The sequence below is a fragment of the Dromiciops gliroides genome, chromosome 2 (assembly GCF_019393635.1).
Source record: "Dromiciops gliroides isolate mDroGli1 chromosome 2, mDroGli1.pri, whole genome shotgun sequence".
In the NCBI taxonomy this organism is placed as follows: Eukaryota; Metazoa; Chordata; class Mammalia; order Microbiotheria; family Microbiotheriidae; genus Dromiciops; species Dromiciops gliroides.
The window spans coordinates 37,595,399-37,616,478 of NC_057862.1; the positions used below are offsets into that span (position 1 = coordinate 37,595,399).

The 21,080-nt window shown below is 39.6% G+C and overlaps 1 protein-coding gene across 2 annotated transcripts in view; it reads right to left on the reverse strand.

Moving 5' to 3' along the window:
* BMPR1A (bone morphogenetic protein receptor type 1A) overlaps window positions 1–21,080 on the reverse strand; it is a 116,678-nt gene that overhangs the window by 40,965 nt on the left and 54,633 nt on the right. Inside the window, exon 2 of one of the 2 annotated variants that reach the window (XM_043984712.1) lies at window positions 19,650–19,765. The exons of the other annotated variant lie outside the window; for it this stretch is intronic. The gene's annotated coding sequence lies outside the window, so the exon portion shown is untranslated. The remainder of the gene's footprint in view (window positions 1–19,649; window positions 19,766–21,080) is intronic. 2 annotated transcript variants of the gene reach the window in all.

The following is a 21,080-nucleotide window of genomic DNA, read 5'->3' on the forward strand; positions in this document are numbered from 1 at the left end:
CCCCCCAAAAAAAAACAGCTAAACAGGAATATCAGGCCAAAGAACCAAATAACCTGTCCAAGCAGTATAATCACTGTCTCTCTTTTCAGGGACTTACCAGACTCAAATAAAAAAAATGATCTGGATAAAAAGTCGTTTTAAGAAACCAGATGAAAATTTTACCCTAACTTTGGGCTGAATATTAGCATATCTACTATTTTAAGCTCTGGATTCCCTTATAATGTTGTTTTTCTTTTCTTCCAGTAGAGACAATTTTCACATAATAAACAGGAAGGATAGAGAAGAGTTACTGATAAAATACTTTTTTCTCCTTTGAGGAGCAAAGTATTGGTGCTTCTTTAAAAAAAAAAAGAATGGTAGTTGTAGCACTATTTTCCTGCTATGCAAGTTTGAAATTTAATATTTGATATTTCCTAACTCAAAGTACAAGATATCAAAATTGCTAGAAAGCATCTTAAAATAGGGCATCGAGGTGGTATGGTGGATAGAGTTCTGGGTCTGGAGTCAGAAAGATGCATCTTCCTGAGTTCAAATCTGGCCTCAGACACTTACTAGCTATGTGATCCTGGATAAATCACTTCATCCTGCTTGCCTCGGTTTCCTCATCTGTAAAATGATCTGGAGAAAGAAATGGCAAATCACTGAAGTATCTTTGCCAAGAAAATCACAAATGGGGTCATGAAGAATCAGACATGACAAAAATGGCTGAACAATAAAAATCTTAAACTAACCATCAGTATTCTTTTTTAGAATGGTCTAAAACTACTGTTCTTATGGCAATGGGACTAAAAACAACACAAAACAAAGGCCAGGCCTGACTCTTGAAATGAAGAGCCTGACCAAATTAATTTTCTAAAACGATGCTGTCACTCCACTCTGAATAAATGAGCCTCAAACATTCAAACTAAACTGAGAGACAAAAAGGTAGCCGAGATCAGTGGATTTACAGCCAAGAAAAATAGAATTTTAGAAATGGCTGACTGCTGACCTTGGACAAGTCTTTTGCCTTCTCTTGGCTTCAGTTTCTTCTACTGCAAAACAAGAAGATGACACTAGCTAGAAATCAGCTATAGTCCAAATAAACATATTTTATTTTACTAGATTTAAAGGTTAGTATAATCTTTGTTCCACAGAAAACTGACTAAGACAAATCTAACGACTGAACAATAACCAAACATTTATATGCTTGTGTAAGTGACACAAAATAAATTGTTTTATAGGAATAAGAGGAAGCTGAACCAACAGTTCTATGAAAAGGCTAAGGAGGAAAGAGTTGGCTGGAAAACACACTCCAGTTATTCTTTCCTGTTCCTTTCAATCTTGACTTCCTACTGGTAAGGTTTGGGATTTTTCAACTTGTTGGCCTGGAGCCAATTCCATAAAATAACTTGGAGTCCAACTCCTCTCTCCTCCGAGCCCCTCCCCAAGGCAGCTCTCGGCGCCCAGTCTGACATGCTTCTCAAGGCCTGCTAGACTCCAGAGCAGACTTTCTGGCTCCACTTCCATTGTTTGCATGGCTACTTTGCTCCTTATGCAGGGCTTGGATTAGCATAAGAATATTGTCTTCCCCCTTAGCAAGCAATCCAGCCATTCCTTCTCTCACAGACTCCCTCAACACTATCAACATACAGGTTAACGCAGAACTTTAAAACAAAACAACAGAAATCTTTTTCCCCTTTCCTCAACATTTTGTTTTTTTACGTGATGAAAGACAAATCTGAAGGGCTTTAGAAATCTGATCAACAGGAAAGTCTGTACGGATGTGCACACATTCGAGCTGGGTCCCCACCATGTGTGTCCTATGTGGCAGGCACTGCAAGATGGACCATGAGCCCAGCAAGGAAGAGGAGCTGGAGCAGCCCGAGGGCTGCTGGGGAGGAATAGGGCAGGGACTCCAAGGGTCTCCCTCAGAAACCAGCCCAGCTTTCAAGCACCATTTTCTTCCAGTGGTGCTTATATGAATGAGAAACATGGGCCAATAAAAGCCACTGACGTTACACGTGAAGCTTTGCCAAAGCACTGTACCGATATTATCTCTGTGAGGTAGTTACTACACTGATTACTATCTGTGTATTACAAATCAGCAAAGAGAATCAGAGAGGTTGTGAATTCCTCATGGTCACAGAGCCTGAAGTGGAATGTGAATCCAAGTGCTGTCAGTGTGGGGGCACAGACCACACAAAAGGCAACAAAGACACATGGTGATACAAATTGGCTTCAGCACAATGCCTGTGAAAGACTGGCACAAGAGAAGCAGGGTACGAGATCTATTTTAAGAAACATATGACCGGAAAAGCAGGTGGGGCAGGCATGAAATGAGAGTCAGGGATCACCAGTGGATAACTCATGTTTTCCAGAGGTGCACAATAAAGTCAAAACATCTAGAAAAAGGATCTACCGCACACCATGGGCCCTTGTAGAAGAATTAGAGTCCCAAGAAGAGAGGGCCTGCATAACTGTGCTCTGTACTCCTAGAGAGAAGAGTTCACACATCCACTGAGGTCTAAGATTACATATGGGAATCAGTGAATACAACACAGAGGTCAGAGGAGAAGGGCAGAGCACAGGGCACAGATCACCGACTTGATGTCCTTGAATGCTACTTCTTATTAACTGCCTGAAGTTTTACAAGCTTTTTAAATTATGTCATACTGTTGACTCACTGAGTTCTGCTGTTCAATCAAAGCCCCAGGCCTTTCTGTCTAGTTTGAACGACACCATCTTACACTGATACCAGTTGGGCTTTTTCAAATCCACATGTAGGGCTTAGATTACTACTCAAGGATAGCTCATTTATTTTTAGCCTGCTCTTTCAGCCTCTTGAAGTTGTCTGGGATCTCAGTTCTTTCACCTATCCAGCCCTTCCAGCTTTGTATTATTCATTAAGCCGGTGAGCACTGGCAATGTCTTCATCCATATCGATGATGAAAACATTGAACAGAGTAGGGCCAAGGAAAATGAGAGGCCTGTGGGATTCTACTTGCTCCAGGTTAACATCAATCCATTTATCAAGATTATATAGGTTCAAAAGGTGTTGAATCCACCTAACCGCATCCTTATCCAAGGTACATCTCTCCATCTTTTCCCCAAGTTGTGTAAGAACACAGATCTATCTCCTATATGGTCACCTAAAAGAAGGTACTTCTCAAATCACACCATCAATATATCATCACCAAATCCCACTATCCAGTCTAGAAACATTGCTGTAATACTTCTCAACTAATTAATCCATTCACTGTTAACATTTTCAATATCATTTCTATGGAACTTAACTGCACCCTGTAATGCTGATTCTTCAAACATGTTTTCTCAGAATTAGCAACAATAGGCATATCATGGCTGTGCTAAACCACATTAACTATATTTCCCTTACTTAACCAGTCTAGTCATACTAAAAAGAGAAAAAAGAAATGTGATTTAGTCTGATATAACTTTTAAAATTTACTGGTTTCCTTATTTAAAAAACAGACAGTTCTTGCTTTATGCAAATTCAACCTTTATGTAAAGAATTCTTGAAGAAATCCGCATTCCCCCCAAAACGCCTATGTTAACTCTTTTGTACAATACTGTGCTCTCCCTCCTTGCTCCTGCCCCTGCACTCCATGCTGTGGTCTCCAATCACCACCACCACCACCAAACCCCTCCACGTGAAGGCAGAACAACAGACCCAGGGAGGGATTGAAGGCTTGGCTTGAGACCTCTAGCACCAATGAGATAGGAAACTTTTCCCAGCTCTGCCTGCCCAGCCTGGTGTGCCCCCCACCTGTCTGCCCCCAGTATGTTCTTCCTCTCCGGCCAGGCCCCAGTAGTCATTCTCCTGCTCTTGTTTCTCTGGGGCCTCCGTGTGTCCCTGAACAATGTGCCAGGACCCTCACTCCACAGTGCATGGTTCCCTTCCTTCCTATCTGCCTCCCTCCCTCCCTCTCTTCCCCATGTCCTCAGGCAAGGGGTAAAAGTAAAAATTGCTTTATGTAGAGGTCTGCCAACAATATATAAAAGGAGAACTGTCTGTACACCCCCCTCCAAAACCTATGGTGTATGTTTATAGTGGATAGGGCAATGGATTTAAGTAAGAGTCAAAAAACACCGGCATTCAAATCCCATCTCAGATACTTACTAGCTTTGTGATCCTGGGAAAGTCACAACCTTTCAGAGCTTCAGTTCCTCAATAGCAAAATGAGGGGCTTGGATTATAAAGTCACCAAGGTACCTTCCAGCACTAAATCTATGACCCATTTACAAAATGCATTTACTAAAAAAATTATCAATTACTAACGAAAAAGAGAAATCTATTATTGCACTTTTGTACTGTGGTGCTATTAGTACCAATAGTATGGTATTAACATGTTCTACCATAACTTGTTTTTAAGGAACCCATGCTGACTTTCTAAATTTTCACGTTGTTGTTGTTATTATTCAGTCATGTCTAACTCTTTGTTATCTCACTTGGGGTTTTCTTGGCAAAGATGCTGGAGTGGTTTGCTATTTCCTTCTCCAGCTCATTTAACAAATGAGGAAACTGAGGCAAACAGGGAAAAGTGATTTGTCCAGTCACACAGCTCAGAGAAATACAGTAAGTGTCTGAAGCCAGATTTGAACTCAGGGAGATGAATCTTCCTGACTCTAGACCCGGCATTCTACCCTCTGCACCATCTAGCTACTATAAACTTTCACAAGCTATCCCTTTAATTATCCATTCCAGAATTTTGCCAAGAACCAAAGTCAAGTTGGCCTATGTCTCACAAAATCTATCTTGCCCCTTTTTTGGAAAACCGTCACTCAGACAATTCTTTAATACTCTGGTGCCTCTCCTATAATCAACTGACAAGCATTTATTAAGTGCGTATCCAATATGTGAGGCATAGTGCTAAGCAATGGTTTTACAAATATAAGCAAAAAGGATCTCCAGGACCTTACATTCCAATGGTGAAAGACAACACATAACTGAAGCTCAAAGTGGGTTGGAGTGGAGAGGAAGATGGGAAGGCATGATGGAGGAGTCCAGATGGCAACCTGAGAGAGAGGACTGGCCTGGGCTTTTCCTTAAGTGGAGGTCCTAGGAGGAGCCCTCTAGTCAGAGGGAGGTGCAAGCCAGGGGGGTCAGGGTACTTTCAAGGTGTGAATTCCAGGGCTAAAGTGAACTTCTAGAATGAGGAGTTTCTGGGGCTTGATGGAATAGTTCAGATTGCACAGTACAATTCCTCAGGAGTCAATGCCCTCATTTGAATGATTAAAAACAAAAGAATGAGGCTCAGAGAGACTGAATTCTCCAAGTTGAAACTTCTATCTGCATAATGGTTTTTAAGAGCAACTATATGACTTTTTCCCCAGCAAAATCCTTTGGCCAATAAAAGTAATACAAAAGGGGGGCAGCTAGGTGGTGCTGTGGATAAAGCACTGGCCCTGGATTCAGGAGGACCTGAGTTCAAATTTGATATCAAACACTTGACACTTACTAGCTGTGTGAGTCTGGGAAAGTCACTTAACTCTCACTGCCCTGTCCAAAGGAAAAAAAAAAAGTAATATGAAAAGAAAGGGAGACATTTCCAGGTTTCTCTGATGGGAAAATTAAGTCACAGATTTAGATATTAAAATATGCCCACCTTCACTAAAGGAAATATAACCAATTATTAGGATTTATAAGGTTAACATGAAAACATTACAGAAAAAGTATCAAGATTTTCTGTGACTTTACCAGAAGGGCTAATATGTTTTCTTATGTTGTAAAATAACAAAACCATTTTAGATTTCAGTCAAGTTTTGCCTACATTAAGAGGTATAGATAAGGCTTTTTAAAAGAAAAGGTTGTTTTGGGTTTTTAATGCAAGTAATTCAATACATTCTTTCTTCTACATTTCATTTTATTCATATCACTGACCAGATCCTTTGACAGGAGACAGTCAGAATTTTTAGAGTTGGAAGAGACTTCTGAGATCAAATCCAACTTGTTCATTTTACATGTGAGGAAACTGAAGCAAAAAGGATGAAATTATTTGCCCAAGGTTGTATATACTGGTGGCGTATATTCAAGCTCTAGAGCTCTAGTGTCCTCTTTATTGCCCCAAACAATTTTGCTCTAGCACCTTAAAATGAATATGTATTTGATAAATATCAGGAATAACCAATTCCCCCCAATTAGTCACATATACTTCCTTTAATCTTTGTCCTTACTCTATAAATAATTCACAGTATTATATGACATCAAGGTTGTTTAATTAGGGAATATCAGCATCAAATCTATCTAAAAGGGTTGAAGCCGTATGAACTCAGGCTTTTTATAGGAAGATTCTATAATTCTATGAAGGAGAGAGACTACGAGTACAAGTCATCTCTTTATGCAGAAAAATGTCTAATCACTAAATAGCATTGACAGATTGAAATATGGCACAAGATTACTATGTAAAAATACTACAGACTAATATCAAAAGAGAAAATTACTTATACAAATGAAATGGTGTAAAAACTGACTCAATGATAAAACACATAACTAGAACAAAGAATTACAATTTATTATTCCCTATAAAGAAGGCTTGAATTGGAAAGTACTGACTTGATACATTGGTCCAATTTTTTCCCCCAGGGCACCTAAAACCAGACAGCTATACTTGAAACAGAAGGTACTATATTAATGGGTAAATGAATCTATTTCCTTCTCATTTCAACTAAAATGATATTTATATAAACCATCCCATTCCCCTACTAAAAACATCAATGTATATCAAGGTGCAGTTAGATTCTTCATTGCTTTACAGGACACATTCAAGTTTGGAAAATAAATCGTTCCTGAAGTAGCTGTTTATGCGAAATATCACTCCTTGGTATCACATGACACATCTATCAATGCTGTCGTGCCTGACCATCATTCTCTGAAAGACTCTGGAGAACAGGAGATGTACTATACATTAGGGTGGAGAAAAGTAAATTATATCCCGGTTTTCAAAAACAGAAAAGAACAGATTCTGGATCAGTAGACTGGTGAGCTTGGTTTTTGATACGTGGCAAAATTCTAGAACATATTGTTATAGGAATAGTGAGTGAACATTAGTAAAGGAGATGGTGGCATGGAGGGCCAGAGTGATTTCATCATGAAGAGAATGTGACAAATTAGCCTCATTTCCTTTTCTAACTGTCCTACTAGTCTACTTGAGTAGGGGAATGCTGTAGATCTAGTCTGCCTAGATTTCAGGAGAGCAGCTGACAAACACTGTCGAGCCAATCTTGTATAAAAGATATATAGTAATATAGACTAGATAAATAGTACGACTGGGTGGATTTGGGCAGCTAGATGGCGCAGTGGATAAAGCACCGGCCCTGGATTCAAATCCGGCCTCAGATACTTGACACTTACTAGCTGTGTGACCACTGCCCCACAAAACACACACACACACACACACACACACACACACACAACAACAACAACAACAACAACAACAACTGGGTGGATTTGGAACCAATCACTTGGCTAGATTCAAAGAGCAGTCACTTGGAAGGCCATCACCATCAGAATGACCCTGGCATCTGCATTTGTTCCTAAACTGTTTAGCAGTTTTATCAATGGCTTAGATAAACACTTAGATATCAACAAGCATATGAGAAACACCTATTTTGTCCCAGGGCTTATGCTAAGAATATGGGATAAAGAGACAAAATTAGAGTTTTCTATGACATGCCCATGAAATCTATAAATAATGAAAATCAGGAGGGGGAGCTAACACACCGAATTAGAGTAAGGCAATCCAAATATATTGCTAAAATGTTAGACCAATGCTAATAAGATTATTTAATAGGGATAAACATAAAGCCATATATGTTTGGGTCCAAAAAGTCAATGCCATGAGAATGATATGAGAGAAGTCTGGCTAGTGAGTAATTAATCTGGAAAAGATCTTGGGATTTTAATGGACAATGTGATAAAGCAATCAAAGAAATTAATGCAATATGGGGACGTATTAAAAAAACAACAACAAATGTCCTATACTAGGGAGGTGACAATCTTGCTGTTTCTTTGTTGCCTTGGTAAGATCCCAAGTGGAATATTCAGTTCAGTTCTAGGTACTGTATTATAGGAAGGACATTTACACACCAAAGAATGTCCAAAGGAGGACAATCAAGAGGGTGAAGGGCCTTAAATCCATGCACTATGAGAACTGGCTGAAGGAAGTGGAAAGAAATGACTTAGAGGGGCAGCTAGGTGGCGCAGTGGATAAAGCACTGGCCCTGGATTCAGGAGTACCTGAGTTCAAATCCAGCCTCAGGCACTTGACACTTACTAGCTGTGTGACACTGGGCAAGTCACTTAACCCCCACTGCCCCACCAAAAAAAAAAGAAAGAAATGACTTAGGAGGAAGAAGTTAGCTGCCTTCAAGGATTTGAAGATGGAAAAAGGACTTATTCTCAGCCTGAGAAGAGAGCATTTGGAACAGGGGTGTGTAAAAGGGAATGTGGCAAATCATGAGAACTGTACAAAAGTGGAACAGCTGGCTCAGAAGGCTCCTCCTTACTTGAAGTCTTCAAAGAAAAAGGCTGGATGCCCACCTGCCAGGTCCACCCTAGAAGGAATTCTTTTTCAGGTATGGGTCGGACTGAATGGAAGCTGAGCTTCCTTCCTATTTTGCACCCTTTGGTGAGCCTGTATTACAAACCCTTCATTTTATAGAAGAGGGAAATGAGGCCCAGATAAGTGCTTTGCTCAAGAAGCAGAGCAAGAATTTGAGCCCAGGTCTTGATTCCAAACTCAGTTTCCTTTTCATTCCATCACTCTGCCTCTCCTGTGATTTGTGGTCTAATACATGCAGACACACACACATGCATACATACATACGTCCACAGATAAGCAAATTTTTGAAAGACTGACAATGAGGTCTGTTAAATACTTCTAATACTGTGTCACACAACTGTACAGCTGTACTGATTTTAAGGCATTCTGGAAAGAATCTCACATAAAAGTAATACTTATTTCTGGTACATTATGGCTTAACAAACATATGTTCAAAAGAGTATCTTTAAAAAAGTGGGCAAAGGAGGGGCAGCTAGGTGGTGCAGTGGATAAAGCACCAGCCTTGGATTCAGGAGGACCTGAGTTCAAATCCAGCCTCAGACACTTGACACTTAACTAGCTGTGTTACCCTGGGCAAGTCACTTAACCCTCACTGCCCTGCAAAAAAATTAAAAATAAATAATTTTTTTAAAAAGTGGGCAAAGGGGGCATCTAGGTGGCGCAGTGGATAGAGCACTGGCCCTGGAGTCAGGAGTACCTGAGTTCAAATCCGGCCTCAGACACTTAACACATACTAGCTGTATGACCCTGGGCAAGTCACTTAACCCCAATTGCCTCACTAAAAAAAAAAAAGTGGGCAAAGGAGAGGGCTCAAAGATAATACTGACACTTCAACAATAACATTCTCTAAATCTTTCTGAGTAAGTTTGGGGTGATATTAAAATCAGACTTAAAAAAATCTCTGTTCTCACAAAAGCCAAGCAACCACAAAAAGCACAACAAATAAGAGCTTTGCCAGTCTGAAGGCCAAATAAAGTAGATCCTGAGATTATCCCTGCATTAATATAAAACTTGAAAATTTGGAAGTCCAGAAAGATTTTCATTCTCAGGGGTAACCCAGTCAACTCTAACATATATTATTTAGATCCAGCCTCCATTAGTGATTACCAAAATGTGAAGTGGAAACCTCTGGGTATCCCTAAAAGTTCAAATATGACGAATGAAGTTAAGATGAAAGGTGATGAAAGACATGAAAGAACAGAGCATTCTAGATATGAGGGACAGCCAGTGAAAAGTCACTGGATAGTTGGTGATGCGTGAATGTAGATCATGAGTAATTAGAGCTAGATATGCAGATCTCGAAATCATCTGTATAAAGATTACCACTGAACACATGAAAAACGATGAGACCACAAAGTGAGATAGGATAACGCAAAGAGCAATAGGGAAATGTGACAGAGCCTTAGGAGCACTGGTGGTTAGTGGGAATGACACGAGTGAGGAACTCACAAAGGAGCCTCAGACGAAGCAGTGGGCCAGACAGGAAAACCAGTAGAGATCAGTGTCACGAAGACCTAGAGAGACAAGAGCATGCAAAAAAGGTGATCCATAGAATCAAATGCCACAAGATGAGGGAGGAATAGTATCGATTGGCCATTTTTAAAAAATCAGTGATAACCTTGGAAAGGGCAGTTCCAGGTGAATGAGAGCCTCGAAGCCAGACTACAGAGAGGTCAGAAGAGAAAAAGGACCGAGGAGTGACAGAATGGAAGCACTGAGAGTAGACTACTTTTTCAAGAAGTTTGTCAATAAAAGGAAGGTGTGAGGTGGAACAGTAGATTAAGGAGGCAGAAGCCTTGAGAAGTCTGGCCAGGAAAATAAGCCCACTTATATGAATAGAGGAGCTGGCAGGATGACAAACTTTGCAGAGTCAAACATTTAGAATTGGAAAGCAACCAGGACAGTTCAGGGCCTCAGGTCCATGCCACATGTGCATTGGTTTATTTAAAAAAGCATTTATTTATTATTGCTTCCACTTGTGGCAGACACTGTCCTAGGTGCTGGAGATGCAACAAAAAGTAAATGGCCCCTGGCCTCAAGAATATTATGTTCTATTGGAGAGAAACAACAGAAACTCAGGTAAGTAATCACAAAATAGACCCAAACGCGTAGCTCATTCTATGAGCTCACAGACCTTGGAGCTCACTCCAGTGTTGCAGAGCACCGACCCAACCATGCCTGCCCATCTTGGACAGTGTTCATCCATGTCCTGCAAACATTTAACTCGCAGTGTCCACTGGATGTAGGAGAGGCTTTCTCTGCTTTCTTTTGACATTGCCCAGCTACCAGTGCAGGACTCTGGCAGTCTGGTTGCTCCCCATCTGAGCGGCTAGGTGGCACAATGGGTAGAGCACTGGCCCTGAAGTTGGGAGGGTCTGAGTTCAAATGTCATCTCAGACACTTAACAGCTGTGTGACCCTGGGCAAGTCACTTAACCCCAATTTCCATCCTGATAACATATCTTGCCATTGGACCCAGATGGCTCAGGAGGAGAAAGTGAGGCTGGTCACTTTGCATAACCCTTCCTCACTTCAATCCAATTCAGTCCAAGTCGACATCTGCCATGGTCCTCTTTGAGAATGAAGGACAAAAAACAACAGCTATATTACCCATCTTCTCTTTCTGACATAAAATTCTCTGACCGCCTCTCCAGGCTGTATTCCTAACTCTTCAGGCTTCCTCTACCATGCTGTAGAAACCTCTTCTGATGAACCTGTATTTTAGGGAGGACGACTAGGCTAGCTGTGCCCTCATTCTCCTGCATCCTACACTCCTAACTCACCAGACTTTCCTACTAGACACCCCCACCCCCGGCCACTTTTCAGCTCACTTCCCCTGTTAGGAGACAAGTTCTTTGTGGGTAGAGACTATCTTTCCTTCAGCTCGTGACTTAAGAAATGCTTGTTGTCTTGACTTGACATCTGTCACTCGGGCTCTTCAGAGTTCTTCATGTTATAAGCTGCTCACACCCCCCTGCACTTTCCCACTGCCCTCAGTGTGAGGCTCATCTGTGGTTCTCTGGAGGCAGGGGTAGTCCAGGACATACTGCCTTAGGACCCTATCAGTAAAATATTTGTACTGAAAAGATAGGCCTTTGCTATTATGCCAAGCTTGGGGTAAGTGCTCTGCAATTTCCCAGAGCAATTCAGCCGGCTGGATGACATGCACAAGGCTTTTTGTTCTGTTTTGCTCAGGGGTCTGGAAGAGTGGGGGGAGGCTGCAGGGACCAGGACAGGGCACTTGAGCCAAGCCCTGAAGGAAGCCAAGGGATCTTTTAGTCAGAGTTGAGGAGGGGAATGCATTCTAGGCACAGACAGGTGGAGGCAATGTCCAGCACAGGGTAGAGCAAATAGAACTAAGGATGCATAACATAAATAGTACTACTGGGGAAATGAGGGTTCCCTTCAAGTATCCAAGGAGGGGATCGGGAAGAATCAGCATTGTTCTGTTTGGCCCCAGAGAGAGCTGCCTGCACTCCATTCCGCTCCTCCTACCTGAACCCAAACTCTGCCTCCTGAGAGCCCATTCAAACACAGGTTTGGTGTCCCAAGCTGTTTCCTGACTCCCTGGCCCTTTCCAGGCCATGCTATACTATGTTTAGGGACACCCCCTCCTCTCCACTCTTCTTCCCAACTTTTTCTTTTTTTTTTGTTTTGTTTTGTTTTGTAGGGCAATGAGGGTTAAGTGACTTGCCCAAGGTCACACAGCTAGTAAGTGTCAAGTGTCTGAGGCCAGATTTGAACTCAGGTCCTCCTGAATTCAGGGCCGATGCTCTATCCACTCTGCCACCTAGCCGCCCCCCTCTTCCCAACTTTTTCAATGCTAACTTTCATTATAGTCATCAATTCAACATGACCATTCCTCAGAAAGACAGTCGGTTGGTTGTCCTGTGGCTCTAACGACCTTCCTTGTGGCATCCCAAGCCAAATCATCCCACCTTTGCCCCCGATTTCCTATATGTGCTGGATTCCTTGAGGGCAGGGTCGTGCTTGCTTGCATTTGTGTTCCTGCCCTTAGCACAGTGCCTGTCACACAGTAAATGTTCCCCAAATGCTTTTTCATTCACTTTTTATTCATTCAATGGTAATAACTGCAAAGGGGCAAAGATAGCCTTGAAGCCAGGGGAAACATCCTCACAATTAATGCTACCCAACAGTGGGATGAGCCACTTCAGCAAACAGTGGATTTTCCCTCACTGTCCATCCTTCAAGAAGAATCCGGCCATGGTATAGTGGTACTTTGGGTACTGATTGCACTCGACGGGCACTGAGGTCCCTTCCAACTCTGAAATAAAAGACTTTAGAGATCATCTAGTCCAACCTTATTTTACAGATGAGGCAACTGAGGATCTAGAATGACTTGCCCATAGTCATCCAGACAGTAAGGGACAAAATCAGAATTTGAACCCAGATCAGAGCCCAAATCTAAAACTCTTTCTACTGTATCATATGCTCCTCAGATAAGCCAGAAAGATGGAACTGGTCAAATCTAGTCCAAAAGGAATCAGGAGGGAGAAGGGATAAAGGTCCTCTTAGAGGAATTAGTCCCAGGAAAAAGAAGCACATCTTCCTCAAAGACAAGATGTTTTAAATACAGAGGAAGAAAGGTGAGAGATTTTATATACAGTATCCTCAAACTCAGTAAAAAGCAAGAGAAACTGCTGAAAAATGTTAATAACAGAAGTAAGACAAGACTGAAGCATCTGGAACAGTAGAGAATGACACTGACTGACCCAACCCCCTCATTCCTCAGGGCACTTGGGGTCCACATCTGATTGGGAATGTCACACATACTACAGGGCTCTAGGCTAGAGCACAAGTACCTTGAGAGAATGAACAGAAAGGGTACAGATCCACAGCACTACAATAAATGGCATAGTGAGTAGAAGTACCAGTTCTCCTCCTGGTCAGGAAAAATTCTCAAGCAAATCCATTTGTTTCGAATGAAAATTAAAATCACCATCTGGAGAAAAAATTAATGAAACCCATAGAGTATATGTTTATTTAACTCCAGTTAGAATCTTTGTACTAACCCTGATGATGATCTTCCACTGAACTGCTTGTTGTCTCTTCCAAATTCTCCTATTTCTATTAGCATTTAACATCTCAACCTACCAAATGACATTTTGTCCTACCACATGTAATTTAGGTAAAGAGAATTATTCACTGTGGTATTTAAAAACTGTAACACGTGTAATTTTCTACTGAGAACTAAGGTATAACCCATCAGAATTACATCATGATCCACAGAAAAGAAAAGCTATTCATTTAAAATATTTTCCCAACATGTCCTCTAGTTTATGTGAGCATTATCAGCATTTGAAATCTTTATCTCCACATTTCTGTGTCTGTGTGTTGTCTAAGCAGTGAGATATCGAACTGTCTCCTCTGTTTGCTCCCTCCAGTCATTGGATGTATTCAAGAGGTCAGAACTAGTAAGAATAAGAGGATGTTACAGAGAAGTAAATTCCAGCTTGATCTAAGGAGAAATATCAGAGCAACTGGAATTATTCCAAACGGGAATGGGCTGGAAGGATGCTCTCCTCCTTTCTTTCAAAAGCTCAGTTCCTGGCTCATAGCCTCTCTCTCCTTCTCAAATCCTGACCTTATATTAGGATACTACACCATCTATAATGATACTCCCTCAAACACACTTATCTCTCAGTACCTCCAACTGCTCCTCTCCCAAGACCAGTTTCTCCACCACACTTTAGTTACACACAGAAATGGTTGAGGCACTACCCACAAATACACACTTCCATATTCATTAACTCTTACATTTCCTTATCTGATTGCAATGTGTTGTCATTCCACCTCTCCCTCTGCCTTACAACCCCAAACTTTGCTCCTCACGTTCACCCTGAACTCCAATGCCTTGACCCGTTAGTTCTCTCCCAAGTCATCACTCCTGTACAGGTTCTATTCTGCTCTCCTCCTCATCCTGTCCCCATAATGAACCAATTTAACTATGTCCTGTCCTCTTCTCTTGAATTTCTTGCTCCTTTATCCTACTGCCACTTACCTGGCCAAGCAATTTCACATTTCTCAGATGCCTTCTATTATCTCCTCCGTCACCACTGTCTCACATAAATGAGGTACCCCTTCTCCTTGCCAAGGCAAATCCCTCTACAAACAAGTGATTCCTTTCTATCCCATCTTCTGCCACAGATTGCCCAGTTTTTCATTCCCACTGTTTTTTTTTTTTTTTTGGTGAGGCAATTGGGGTTAAGTGACTTGCCCTGGGTCACACAGCTAGTAAGTGTTAAATGTCTGAGACCGTATTTGAACTCAGATCCTCCTGAATACAGGGCTGGTGCTCTATCCACTGTGCCACCTAGCTGCCCCCCACTGTTTTGCTTAATTTCAATCTTTCCTTGTTTACTTGCTTATCACCTACAAATATACTCAAGTCTTCCCTATGCTCAAGAAATCTTCTTTATCTGATTCATCCATGCCTGATAGATATAATCCTTGAGCTAAACTCTTTGAAAAGGCTAAAGTAGGGGGCAGCTAGGTGGTGCAGTGGATAAAGCACCAGCCCTGGATTCAGGAGGACATGAGTTCAAATCCACCTCAGACACCTGACAGTTACTAGCTGTGTGACCCTAGGCAAGTCACTTAACCCTCATTGCCCTGGAAAGAAAGAAAGAAAGAAAGAAAGAAAGAAAGAAAGAAAGAAAGAAAGAAAGAAAGAAAGAAAGAAAGAAAGAAAGAAAGAAAGAAAGAAAGAAAGAAAGAAAGAAAGAAAGAAAGAAAGAAAGAAAGAAAGAAAGAAAGAAAGAAAGAAAGAAAGAAAGAAAGAAAGAAAGAAAGAAAAGGCTAAAGTAGGTGCTTCCACCAACTTTCTTTTTACTCTCTTCTAAAAAAGTCTCTATAGTCTGGCTTCTGACCACAAAGAAAATGGTTTTCTCCAAAGTTATGAATGATCTCCTAATGGCCAAATCTAACAGCCTTTTCTCACTCATCCTTCTTGATCTCTCTATAGTCTTTAATACTGACAATCACCCTTTTCTCCCAAAGTTTTTGTGACACTAATCTCTCCTAGTGGTTCTTCTACCTATCTGACCACTCCTCAATCTACTTTGTTCTATCTTCACCTGGGTCACAACCACTAACCATGGGTGTCCTATAGGGGGCTCTGTCCTAGGCCGTCTATATTATTTCACTTGAATCTCTCAGCTCCTATGGATTCAATTATCATCTCTATATGGATGATTCTCAGATCTACTTACCCAACTTATCCATTTTACGTTCTTTGATTCTACCACTTATTTAGTAATGAACTCTTCATCTATCCCCATATTTTAAAGATCATTTCTTCTTTGTTACTCTAATTAGTGATTTGATTTTTTATATCTGTTATGTATCCATTTAGAGATTATCTTGCTGTATGTAGTGAAATAATGGTATAAACCTAATTTTTCCCATCCTGCTGTCCATTTTTACAGCAGTTTTTGCCAAAGACGGAGTCCTTCCCCCAAGAATTGGAGTCTTTGGGTTTATCAAACACTAGGTTACTGTGTCTGTTTGTTTCTGTGTATTATGTACCTACTCAGTTTTTTTTTAAAAACACTACCAAATAATTTTAATGCCTACTGTTTTGTAGTATAGTTTGAGTTATGGCACCAATAGGACCCTTTCCTGGCCACTTTTTGGCATTATTGAAATTCTTGACCTTTTATTCTTTCCATATACATTTTATTATTCTTTCTAGCACTACAAAATGTTCTTTTTGGAATTTTGTTGGAATAGCATTGAATAAGTAAATTAATTTAGGTGGTACTGTCATTTTTAATATATTGGCTTGATCTACCCATGACCATTAATGTATTTCCAATATCAGTTTTTCTTTGGAGGTGGATAGTATGCTTCATCATTAGTCCTTTGGGATTGTCTTGGATCATCGTATTGCTGAGAATAATTGTCATTCACAGTTCTTCATCAAACAAAATTGCTGTCACTGTGTATAACATTCTCCTGGTTCTGCTCACTTCACTATACATCAGTTCATACAAGTCCTTCCAAGCCTTTCTGAAATCATCCTGCTTGTCATTTCTTATAGCATAATAACATTCCATCACAATCATATACCACAGCTTGTTTAGCCATTCCTCAATTGATGGACATTCCTTTGCTTCCCAATTCTTAGCTACCATAAAAAGAGACAAACAATAATTCTTAAAAGAGCTAAAGAGGGGGGGCAGCTAGGTGGCGCAGTGGATAAAGCACCGGCCCTGGATTCAGGAGGACCTGAGTTCAAATCCAGCCTCAGACATTTGACACTTACTAGCTGTGTGACCCTGGGCAAGTTACTTAACCCCCATTGCCCCACAAAAAAAAAAAAGAGCTAAAGAACACTTTTTAAAAGACCAAAAACATGACTTTAAAAATCAATAAGGGGGGGCGGCTAGGTGGCGCAGTGGATAAAGCACTGGCCCTGGATTCAGGAGTACCTGAGTTCAAATCTGGCCTCAGGCACTTGACACTTACTAGCTGTGTGACCCTGGGCAAGTCACTTAACCCCCATTGCCCCGCAAAAAAAAAAAATCAATAAGGGGGGGCAGCTAGATGGCGCAGTGGATAGAGCACCGGCCCTGGAGTCAGGAGGACCTGAGTTCAAATCTGGCCTCAGACACTTAACACTTACTAGCTGTATGACCCTGGGCAAATCACTTAACCCCAATTGCCTCACTAAAAAAAAAAAATCAGTAAGAGTGGGAAAGGAAAAACTTGGGAAATAAATGTGATTGCAAGGAAGTTATGAAAAGAGAATTAACAACTTGATAAAAGAGACACCAAAAAAAAAAATACTGGGACAAAATGGCATCATTTCACCAAATAATAGTAAAGTTTGATAACAGGTACACACCACTGGATTTGTAGAATGCAAGAGAAGGTAGTTTCTCTCTAGATGGAGCCTACAAAACAGATCACATCCAAGAGATACAATATCTGCATGAACTTGGCCAATAATAAGTAAGCTTTAAAGAAACACAGAAGAGGCTAATTCATGAACTGTTTGTGGAAACTGAGGGTTATGATAGTAATTCATGACTAGATCACTACTACCAAAAACTATAGATAGGTTTTCCTTAATGAGCCAACACTTATTTGTCAATGTAGATTATGGAAGGAAACAGTAGAACCTGTGACACATAACAGAAAGTTATAAAATTTAGCACTTATCAAATCTTTCATAAATTGACAGATGATAAATTCTTATACTACATATATAGACTTCAACCAATAAACTGTAGTAGAATGAAACCACTATCATACTATCATAGATTGAGAACTGAAAGCAACCTAATAGGTCATTCCAAACCTTTCAGTTCACAGATAAGGAAACCGAGGCACACAGAGGTTAGGAAATCTGGCCATAGAAAACAGCTATTCAGTATCTGAAATAGTATTTCAACTCAGATATTCCTGATTCCCAGTCCAGTATTCTATCCACTATTCTACCTAGATGCCACAGACCAAACTTCTGGCCATAGTTATCTATCTAAAACAATGATACAAAACCATAAACATTTTAAATATCACATCATACCAAATACTCAATTTCCAAAGCTACATGGAACAAAAAACCTACCAAAATATAAGACTCTGGCAGAGAAGATAAAAATCACATGGTAACAGAACAAGGTATATGTCACCTCTGTCATCAAAGATGCTATGGATGTCATTCCAAGGCTGCTCACAGTGAGCCTACAGAGGGTGAGCTTACATCTTAATTCTCTGGTTAAATTATAAGAGCCAGTCATTTAATACACCTCTGAAATAAGCCATCAGCCATTCCATATAGAAGAACAGCAGAACAGTGACTTTGCCCAGAATTGTTCCAAACTAGACTCAACGAGGATGACATCAATAACACTTCTTAGGAACTCTGATTCTGACGGTAAACATGTCTACTCATAAAATTAGGAAATAAGCACAAGGCTCAGGACACAGTAAGCACTTAACAAATATTTATTAATTTATTGATTAAAAAATCCCTTTCTTCATGCATAAGAGAAATGTGTAGGCTTTAAATGAACAAAGTCTGAAAAAAGACAAGAGAGGGAGCCAGACTCAGAAAGAATTCAGTGAGTAAACTGTGCTCCCAGCTCCTTCAGCCCTCCATGGCCAGTGACCAAGACTCCTTGGAATTTCTTTTGTTACTTGTAATGCTATAACTAAGGTCATGGTGATTATGTAAAATGTCAGCATATACATTAGTTCAAAAAGGTACCACCCATCTCACTCAGATGGGAGGCGAGGAGAATAAACTTCATTTTTCTATTTTTATTTATAAAACAGTATTGTTGCATTAATATAAAAGCCAATGTGTAACAACTTAACACATTTTAAATAATTTTAAAATCAATCTTAGAAGAATCATTTACATGTCAATGACTAATAAACTAAATATAAATTATTTCTGTTAATTGAAGCTCGTCCCCAAATGTTCTGGACTTCTAGTCTCCAGTTTATATTTCTGTAATATTTGAAAGTAACAAAACTGACCTTAAGTATTTTAGAGTTTAGATTAACTTCACATTCTCTAGTTATTATATTCAATATAATATAATTTTTACTGCTCCTGATAAATTATAAACTCTGAATTTTTTGCTTGGAGAGATCTAATTTTTGTTCCTAACATACAAAGCATAAAATATTCATAAAAAGATAATTAAATTTCAAAGTCGGCTCCCATTTAAATTTTGTTATCTTTACAAGGGGAAAATATGTTTTTAATCTTTTAGGTTAAAATCTTTGCAGAGTTAAGCAGTACTTAATGGCTAAACTCTATGGTTTGAATGAAGAAAATTACATGATAAGCAATAAATAAATGTAAGCACTGAAATAATTCAATTAATAAGTGCAGGAAAATTTGCTTGAAACATAATGATCTAAAATTTAAAGAATTACATTAAACATAGTTCTTTTTTGGAGATAAACATAATGACATTAGATATGACTAATTTATTCCATATATTCCTAAGAGAGCAATCAATCACCAAGCATTTATTAAGTAGTTACTATGCTGAAAATAAAATGTTTTCTACCTTCAAATCTAACTTTTTAATGATAGGCATTATCTTACCTCAAGAGAATCTGCTGAATAAAACTGTGTTTCCTATGTTCTCCAAATTGCTTTGATCTATATTTCCACTTCCTTAATTCCAAGGCAATATTAAAGTAACACATATTTCCATGAATCTGTTAAGATAAAAAAGGAAGATGATTTAAAGATTGAGACAATTTTTGTCTTTAAAACACACAATCTATGGGGGTGGCTAGGTGGCACAGTGGATAAAGCACCAGCCCTGGATTCAGGAGTACCTGAGTTCAAATCTGGCCTCAGACACTTGACACTTACTAGCTGTGTGATCCTGGGCAAGTCACTTAACCCCCATTACCCCGCAAAAAAGAAAAAAAAAAAAAAAGAACACACAATCTATCAAAATACAGACTTCTTATGCAAACCAATGTCAAGCAAGTATTTTTATTTAGAAACAATCTTCCTCCTTAAGCAGCCCACTCCAGCATTTTGAACATTTTAAACTTTTAAAACTAAACCAGTTCAGTGCACAAAGGTAATTATATTTTTAAGTTTCATATTGGCTATTATTACCTATTAAATTTTTAAAAGGAATTTTATGCTGCCAGTATTTATTATATTTTAGTACAAATGTTATAATGTATATAAAGTGCTTCATAACTTTTACAAAACTGTAAATGTCAGCTATTACTACTGTAATTATCATCTCGATTTATCAAGAATTAGGAGGAACAGTTAGGAACTTCTAAAATTCTGGTTTGCACACTAGCTTTTAATCTCTACTAGTGTACTTTTGACCAGCTTTTTTGAATTCTTTTGTTCACTTTTATCTGCATAATCCCCAATAAAGAGCATCAATTTGCTTCAAACTTTTACCCCTCCCCCCCATATCAGGCATTTTTCAGATCAGGGCTGTAATACATCTCTCAAGTTTCATTATCTACAAAGCATTATTAGTACCCTATTTGTATGCATATTTTTAAAATTCTCAACTCACAAACATATAAACATATAACTGAACATAAAACTGGAAACTTTAATTATTAAATTCACTTAAGGGAGATATTTGAAAAGTACAACTGAGTATAGATGATATGAACATATTATTTTATTCAAACAGCAAAATATTCTATTGTCTATTTAAAGGGGGGAATCCAAAAGGTTTATGAATATTACCTATGTCCCTCTCCGAGGTCAAAATGCCTGTCTCTTAATCCACTTGGAAGTATCATTTGTGCCACACTGAGGTTCAGCAGGAGTCTTGGCAGTAAGGACCAAATCTGTGTAAACTGTAGTAACCTGAACTGGGTCTGGCATATCTGATAGCACATTTTCTTAAAGACAACAGTCTGCTGAGCAGACAAGGCTGCCACAGGACCACGTGAAATCTTTCATGGTCCAGCTAAAACCAGACTGACCAAGCATAGCAGTTAGCAAAGGCTTGTCAGTTTTAGGAACTTCTGACCTCCAACA